The 9,090-nt window shown below is 41.3% G+C and overlaps 1 protein-coding gene and 1 non-coding gene across 2 annotated transcripts in view; both read left to right on the plus strand.

The window, feature by feature from the left end:
• Positions 1–9,090, plus strand: part of ADAMTS18 (ADAM metallopeptidase with thrombospondin type 1 motif 18) — a 382,382-nt gene that overhangs the window by 21,352 nt on the left and 351,940 nt on the right. The gene's annotated exons all lie outside the window — the stretch shown is intronic.
• On the plus strand, positions 3,502–3,620 carry LOC111737648. The gene has a single exon (XR_002779504.1). It is a non-coding gene; the product is annotated as a 5S ribosomal RNA (ribosomal RNA).

Genomic DNA, 9,090 nt, shown 5'->3' on the forward strand with positions numbered 1-9,090 from the left:
TTTATGAAGGAATAAGGGACATTCTTATGATCTATCTAGCTAGTTCAGACTGCACATTTGATTCTTCTCTGGTTTCTCTAATTAGATTAAGATGTCTGTAATAACTAACCTTGGCCAGCAGTTAGTACATCAGATGGGTACATGCCTTTAACCCGGAGCTTTGCAAACTGTGATATACATCCAGATCTCCTCTGGGACTCTGTTGTGCAGAATGTCTTTCTCTAAGCCTAAGGAAAGGCCTGCAACTCTGCATTTCTGGCTAGTTCCCAGGTGAAGCCAATGCTGCTAGTTCTGGGACCATGCTCAGAGGAACAAGGTTTTAATTTTGTATATGAGTAAAGGACTTTTGTGAGTTGACTAACAAGAACATATAGTCTGAGAGGTTTTTATTTCTATTTTTTCTGTTTTATTACTCTGATACAGACTCATTGACCAAAATTTGGGTCTTTGGACTCAGAAAAAGGTCTTTGAAATCTCAGCTGGGGGTGCTGGGTGGAGGAAGAGAGAGGCAGAGAGAGAGAGAGAGAGAGAGAGAGAGAGAGAGAGAGAGAGAGAAAGAAAGAGAGAGAGAGAAAGAGAAAAAGCGAGAAAGCGAGAAAGCAATCCAGGTTATACAATCAGTCTGAGATATTGTCCCAGCCTAGGAGAAGACCCAGAGGTGGGAGGCCACAACTAGAGATATTTATGCTAGAGTCTCCCCCAGTGAGGACAGAACAAGAAGTATGTGTCTGTGTGTATATAAGTGAGTGGAGTGGGGGAGAAAGGCCATTTTAGAATAAATGCAAGGAGGTGGAGTTATGGAATGCCACCGGAAAGGATGATTAAAGATCCCAATTCTAGTTCTGATTTTGCCAATAACAATATGGCCTTCAGGGCCACCTCTTGTTCTAACTTGTTTGGTATGATCCTTGGTAAACCACATTTCCCCGGCTCTCATCATGTCCTGAAGGCCTGTATCCGGAGTGTCTGTATGTCATGGGTTTTCTGGAACGGTTCTCATTTCAATATCCTATCTTGGTGTCCAACAATGTGCCAGGTCTGTACCACAGCTTTGGTTTTTAAGAATATGGCCATTATAATTATGCCCTAGCAAGAACATATAAACAGTTGATTTGCTTAATTGATTCCCTGTGTATCTCGGTAGTTCTTAATTTTGGGAGGTGAGGAGTCATGAGCTGTCTTTCTATGTATGACTTATCAGTATGCCACCCAACACTCTGGCAATTTCATTTCTGCCCCTGCTGAAGAGCATAGGTGGTTTTTACCTATGGAGACAGCGTATACGCATGGGCTTGTGTATATTCTGAACGGCAGTGTTTAATTTTGTCAAGTCATGCTTTTCCATTTAATACATTAAGATCCTTTTCTCCAAAGACATCAATTTGCTTGGGATGTGAGTTGTTCTTGAAAGAGAGAGACAAGGAGAGGGGGAGAAAAAGATATAGTCCTAAAAGATGAATAAACAGCTTTTCTAAAAGAAGAATATTCATCTTCATAGACAAAGTTTATAGAGCCGGAAGGGACCTTTGAGATCCTCTCGTTTGGGAGGCGGAAACTCTATGCCTCAGTAACAGGTAGGCAGCATCCGTGAGCGAAATCAGCCTGTCGTGTCATTTAAACAAGACACGCCCTGTTTGCATATGACTTATTTAGAAATAGTCTTCAGTTACACAAAAACATGTTCTCTTTGCCACTTTTAGTGAAGCAGGTGGCTTTCATAGTCTCTCTGCCCCTATACATACTAGTTGGAAAATGAAATGGTTCTCTACAACAAGACAATAGAGTAATGTGAATATAAATGAAAAATAACTTCTGTCTCAATATCAAGGACCAGAGTGAGGAGTGTGGAGATGGTGACAAACTGGATTGCCAGGGCCCTATCTAAAATGGGTAGCAGGTACACAGCTGTAACAGCTATGTCCATGAGGAATGCAGATGTAGGTGGCCAAATCTTTTGATTTTTCAGGAGAACCTGGAAGTCTGGAATTTAAGTGGAAATCTCTTGACTTTAAAAATCTTGGCTATGTTGGGTTTTTTTTTGTTTTTGTTCTCTCTTTTTTTTTTTTTTTTTAAATACTGTGAAGCCCAAAGAAAACATTTCTGCAAGCCAAAGCCTACCAGTTGGCTGCAAGTTTGTTATTTCTGATCTAGTCCAGCTACCTCGTTTCACAGGTCAGGATGCTAAGGAGAAAAGTGACATCTGTATATACTTACTGAGTGGAAGTGTTAGAGGATTGAAGCCAGATCTCCTGATTTTCAATTTATTTCTATTCCCATTCTACCATGCTGCTCCATGAATTTCATTCCGTCTAGCCATTTTGACTTTGCATTAAAGGCAAGCAACACCCTTAAATTTAAACTATATGCATGGGAATATGAAGACTGAAGACATTCTTTAATGAAGTGCCAAAGGTTCAAGGATCTCTTAGGTGGGATTTAAGTACATCACGCTATTTCTGGCAATAAGAACAAGCACTAAGAATCCTTAACGCAGCTTTCCTCTACACTCAACCACAGCGTGCTGTTCCCTGCAGATATTTTGTTAGAACATACTGTGTTTGGAAAGTCATTAAGCCATAAATTAATCTTATCCTAAAGCATCTTATACCGAATTTTTTCAAGTAAAGTAGTTTTGGTAGTCTGAAACCAGAAGCTCTTGTAGGCCACAGAATTGTTTTATTGCCCAAAACTCACAGAATAGTTCTTCAGTCTGATAAAATCCATGGAAATGGGCAAGGATTTGTCAGTATTTCACGTTAGGGCTTTAATATGGTCTGGTGAGTCGATAGAGAGGACATAACCTCCACTGAGGACACTTGGAACAACAACGCACCGATTCTTCATATCCTGCATGATCATTCTGGCCAGGTATTCAGCCTCAAGAAGATAAACAAAAAAGTGAAAATTGTAAGAATATTCCTTTCAAATATCAGAATGAGCGAGAGGAATTCATGCAAAAATTAAGGTAAAGGGAAAATAACCTAGAGCCACTGTCCTCAGGAGATGATTAGGATAGGGCCAGTGGGACTCTGGCTATCAGAAGCAAATGGAACGACTTTTCTACTGCAGTAGGTTAATTGTGAAGATGTCTGGTTCATGATCAGGAATGGCCTTAACTGTAAGGCCAATCTTTTTCGCCAGCTTAAGGCTATATACATCCAAGCTCTTTTTATTTTTAATTTATTAAATGCTTACTATGTGTCAGGCACAGCATTAAGACTGAGAAAAGATACACATGCACATATCTCCGTGATTCCCAGGTTTCTTGCTCCACTGCATTGCTGAAGCATCTTCAGTGGACTCCTGAGCTCTACCAGACCTATTATTCTTCGTGAATAGCTATCTAATTGTTGTTCTTTGTTGGGGGACAGAAGTTGGGGTCTCCTACTCTTCCATTTTAGTCCTAACCATCCTGCTTTGAAACAGATAAGCACAATGGCCAAACTGGGAAATCTGCTCAGAGAAGGATATCGTCAGAGTTGGGTAAAGTTATCTATTTAAGTCTACGGCCATGCTACCCTGAACAAGCCCGATCCCATTTGATCTCAGAAGCTAAGCAGGGTCGGGCCTGGTTAGTACTTGGATGGGAGACTACCTAGGAAGACCAGGTGCTGTAGGCATAAAAAATAAAAAAAAATATAAGGGATTGTAAGCTGACAAGGTCCTTGTAATCTGTGAGGTCAGCCAAGGGTTGCCTCTCTTAAAAAATTAAAAAATAATAATAAAAAAAAATTTAATAGTTTTCAAACTTAAAAAATCAACAGAGCAATTTTTAAATGCTGTCTTCTGAGGAATCGTCATCTATAAGAGGTAACCTGGTTGGTGTGGAGTGGTGACGCAGAGCTCAGGAGTTGACTGCAGTTTCCCAGGCTAGAAATTAGTGGAGGGAAACAGGTTAGGAGAGCAGCATTGGTAGAGATGGAGAAGAATGGGCTCCAGAGATACTTAGGAAGTAGAATCAATAGTGCTTATGTTAGATAGAATAGGGGCAGAGGAAAAAGAAGGAATTGCTAAGAGGCCTCCCAGGCTTCTGGCTTGTGCAGTTGATTGCATGGTGGCGTCATTTACTGAGACGGGGAAGCCTTGAGGAGGACATGTGGCGGGGGAAGTCCATAAGTTCAGTTTTGGATACACTGAATTTGTGATGTCGAATGGAGATGTCAAGCTGTATATCCAAACGCAGGAAAGTTATGAAAGTCAAAGAGGAAGTCAGGGCTAAGAATGTAAATCCTGGCATATTCAGTTTGCAGACTGAACTTAGAGTTGTGGGCATGGATAAACTCACCTCATAAAAGGTTATAAAAGTCCTGGAGAGTAGAGTTTCCCAGCCTTGGTACTGTCAGCATCCTGGGCTGGATAATTCTTTGTTGTGGGGGGTGCAAGGGGAGCAGAAGAAGCCAAAGGTACCACTTTGGCATGTGGATTATTTTGAGATGAAAGCAATTAAGACCCAGCAGGCTCAGGAAAAGCTTTTTACCTTCCCCTTCACTGCCCCAAAGAATTAAGATAGTGGGCCTGTATCACCAGGAAGAGAGCTATTAGCAGAGATAACTTTTTATATTAGAAAAGACTTATGTACATAGCAGCAAACATCTGTTTACCAAACATTTACTCTTCTCATATTCCTGTGAATTGTCTTCCTCCCCTTTGAAGCCCTAGAATTCTACCCCTTCTCCATAGCTAAGGATGGTATACAAGCCTTGATTGTCTGACTGCCCTTGAGTCTCATATTTTTAGGGGGCTCCCATATGTATGAAATTTGTTTTTCTCCTGTTAATATCTCTTATTTAATTATTAGACTAGCCAAAAAACCTAGAAGGGAAAAAAGGGACCATTTTTTCTCTCCACACCCACCCTGTGCATTGTAGGATGTTTAGCAGATTTCTATACACTAGATGCCAGTAGTATCCCCCAGCTGTAACAACCAGCATGTCTCCAGATATTTCTAACTGTCCCCTGAGGTGCAAAATTACCCCAGTGAGAACCACAGGTATAGAGAAATGGTCATGAGCTGCGGGTATGGTACTTGATTGCCTGGCTCTGTCCATGAGTAGCCGTGAGACTCAGGGTGGGTAAGTGGTTGAATTTCTTTGTGTCTCAGTTTCCTCCTCTGTGGAATAGACACAGGAGGAGGCGGAGGGTACATTATTAGCTTTGGCAATGTAAATGAGAAAGCTTGAGAAAGTCGCATAGGAGAGTGGCTCATATCAAGTGTTCGTCGTTGTTATATTCCTGGTCTCATTTTTTACGGAGAAATGGATAGAATCTATCCTTGAAAAACCCCAGCAGTTAAGATTAAATGGAAAAGGGAGAGCCAGCAGAGGAGACGGAGGGAATGAGGAGCGCTGGCATTGGAGGAAAGAAGAGCTAAGAATGATGTCGCAGGAGCAAAGCGAGGAGAGGATGTCAGTGCGGGGAGGGTGTGGTGGCTTCTCACTCAGGTATGGGAAGTTTGAGCCCCTGAGTGTTCACAACCAATATTCAACCACACTTGGGCCTGGGAGAAATCAACTCAGTATACTTTATTGAGATAAAGTGCTCTAAAATGCCTTTGCTAAATTTATTAGTTTAGGATCTATCTAGCAGTGATAGTTTTATCATGCTCTTAAACGGCACTCAGAATGTATTTATGACATGTGGAGAAAGAATTCTTTTTGCTCTCAGACTGATAACCATTTTTAAAAAGTATTACGTTGTTAGTGGAGATACATAAACCATTGGCGGGAGCCCTGAAGAACCAGCAAACTATGTAGACAGATGCTGCCTACCTTGGTTGCTCCTTCCCAGTGTGCAGAACAGAGGAGGGAAAAGGAGACATACAATCATTACCTGGACAGAAACAATTTTGAAACGTAACTGAGTTTATCTGCAAAATTATTTTATCTACATAGTTCAGCATGTTTGCTACTGATAAGCCAGAAAAATAACAGTTTTCTCCATACCTCTCCTTCCTCCTCCACCCTAATTGATCTAATACACATTCTGCTAATTCTTAAATTCCGAAGTGTAATTCTGCTCTAAAAAAATGAATGGATGCAATGCATGGAAGAATCAGATTCCTGAAATTATGGATATTTCCCTCCCTCTCCTTTCCTCCCTCCCTTACTCCCCGCTCCTTTGCTCCCCCCTTTCTCCCTCCCTGCCTTCAAGTACATATTGTGTCCTTAGTATGTTCTAGGCACTGAACTAGGTGCTAGGAATACGGAAGAGAACAAGGGAGAGGGGAATCTTTTAATCTAATGGTCCTTACTTTTTAAAAATGTGAACAAATTCCTTAAGCATACACATACACAGAGATAGTCTTATGAAAACAATAAAGAAAATAACTAGAATGTGTTGATAGGAGAATGAAGAGGTACTTATTTTCTATATGGTGACTCAGAAAGGACCCTCTGAGGAGGTAACATTTAAGCCAAGATTTGAACAATAGGCCTTGAGAAAGCTGCAGGTAGAACAGACCTCATGCAGGAAGAGCTTGGCTTGCCTAAAACTCACAGTGGGGTGGAGTCCTGTGAGGGGTGGAGTCCTGTGAGAGGTGGAGTCCTGTGAGGGGGCGAAGTCCTGTGACAGGGTCGTGAAGGACTCCTGGGGCCAGGTGAAGTCCAGCAGGAGGCCTTTGAGGTCTTCCCAGGTGCAGAGGGAGAGAGCAGCATTGAGGTGGGTGGGACAGTGGTGAGTAACCACACCTGTGCAGGGAAGAGAACCGTGCTCTGCTGGGGGAGACAAGGCCGTTGTCAGGTCTGAGGAACATTTTACTCACCCGCATCTCCATGTGACTGTACTTGCTACAGTCATTACAGTATAATGACCTTTTGGTCAACAACTGGCTGCATATGCAACAGTGGTATACCATGTAGCCTAGATGTATCGTAGCCTGTACCATCTAGGTTTGGGTAAATGCACTCCATGATGTTCGCACAATGACAAAATTGCCTAACTATGCATTTCTCAGAACATATCCCCCCTTGTTAAGTGGCAGATGACTGTATTTGCATTTAAGAAATTTTAATGACTCATAGTAATATCTTATCTCTTTTCCTGAATTAGATTTTGGGGAATAATGACACCTTCTAAATCCTCACCATGGTGCTTTGGGATACTAAACAATTCACTATTGTGTACTTCCTTGCCATTTATCTGTAAGAACTGGAGGCTTGTTAGAATATTCTTAAGTGAGTATCACGTTGCTTCTCATAGTAAATTAGTGGGGTGGGTAAACCAGCGAAATGGAAAACTGCTTTTGCTTTGAAGTTCATTGGGGAAAATGTCCATTCAATAAGCATTTATTAAATGCCTCTGTATACAAGGATGAATAAGGAAGTTTTTGACCTATCACGTCTTAGTCTAGTTGTAAAGTGAGACACATAAATACTGTCAGTTGATTACACGTTTGGATAGAGAGTGTACTAAAAAATTATAGGATACTAAGGGGAGGTTAATTCTGCCCAGTGAGACTGGAGCGACTTCCTGGGGAGGTGAGATGTGAGGTAGGTTGATAAGCTTGAGTGGTGATTCATCAGTGGAAAGGGGAGCGAAAGAGACTTCAACCATAAAGAATAGTATGTGCAAATGCCCTGCGGCGTAAAGAAGCACGCAGGTTCCCAGAAAGCTATTCCACTTTATAAGACACATGGTGATTAGCAGCATTAGATGGGACCAGAAAGCTTATAGTTAGCCAGGCTATGATTGGCATCTAAGACATTCCAAGTGGTTTGCACTGTCTCCTGTAGGTCAGTGTTTCTAAAACCCAAGTTCAGCCATTCAAGTATAGTCGACCCTTGAACAACACCATTTTGAACTCTGTGGGTCTACTTATATATGAATTTTTTAAATAAATACCTGTATTGATCAAAGGTTGAGAGTCCACAGACACAGAGGCCCAACTATATGCATTGATCTATGCCATTTTATATAGGGGACTTGAGCATCTGTGGACTTTGGTATCCTTATAGGTCCTGGGACCAACCCCCCACAGATACCAAGAGATAAGTATTGACATAAGAATGTCCAAACTTGTAGAGAATTTTTATAAAAATTTATTTGAGCTAAACAGAGGCTACAATATCTGGAAGCAAGCTCTCCACAGACTGAGAAAAATGCTTCTCAGAATGACAGTTTGAAGCTTCTTTTATGCATTTTGAATTAAGGAGAGAACATAAGGAAGATTACATGAATGTTGGAGAAAGCAAGTCAGGGATTAGATTACAGGATAGTTAACAAAATTATGTGCTCTCTTGAGGGTGGTCAAGCTTCTGAGGAGTCTGAAAAGAGGCATTTCAAAGTTATGTTAATCTAGGTGTACAAAAAAAAAAAAAGGACAGGGCTTGCTTATGGCAAAGATAAACCTTTTATTAAAGAAGCGACATGTATGGGGCATGACTACCCTCCATGACCTGCTGAGTTAGGAATTTATGGTCAGATCACTTGGTGAGATTACTTCCCCTAGAACCCCTTTTTTGTCCATACAAGTTAAGTTTTGGGAGAATCAAAAGCCGTAGGTGAGTTTTCACCTGTGCTGGAGGTCATCTCCTGTATTGTTCTAGGGTAAACTGTACTATTTTTCATGATGTTTCCCTGTATACATGCGAGGGGGATTAGAATATAACACCCCAAAATATGCCTCTTTGGCATAAGGATTATTTCAGGCTGTTTATTTTTAATTAACAGCAAACATGGGAAAAGCTCTGAAAACTGAGTGGAAGACATTTACATTTCTACAGAAATCTTTATTTGTAAAGGTGTCTCCCTCTCTGTACCAGGGAGAGAGGGATGACTCCATCTCTAGAAACTCGCATCAATGGAGAAGCCAAAGACGTAAATCTGCATAACATCCTTATTGTCGTGTAACTTGCTCTTCCTGGTGGACTCCCATAACTGGCCTCCCCCTCCCCCATCACCTTCTCTCTTTAGCACATGCTACTATCACATCTGTGTTTTTGCAGCGACACTCAAGTGGTAGTGTGGAAAGCAGAGTGGAAAGGAAATTAGATTTTCAAAATGCTTCCCATTCATTATTTGCCAAGTTCAAATAATTAGACAAACAAGGTACCTCTACTCTTTCTGCAGAAATGTGGTAGCACTGGGGGAAAA

Source organism: Pteropus vampyrus, unplaced genomic scaffold, assembly GCF_000151845.1.
Source record: "Pteropus vampyrus isolate Shadow unplaced genomic scaffold, Pvam_2.0 Scaffold29, whole genome shotgun sequence".
Taxonomy (NCBI): Eukaryota; Metazoa; Chordata; class Mammalia; order Chiroptera; family Pteropodidae; genus Pteropus; species Pteropus vampyrus.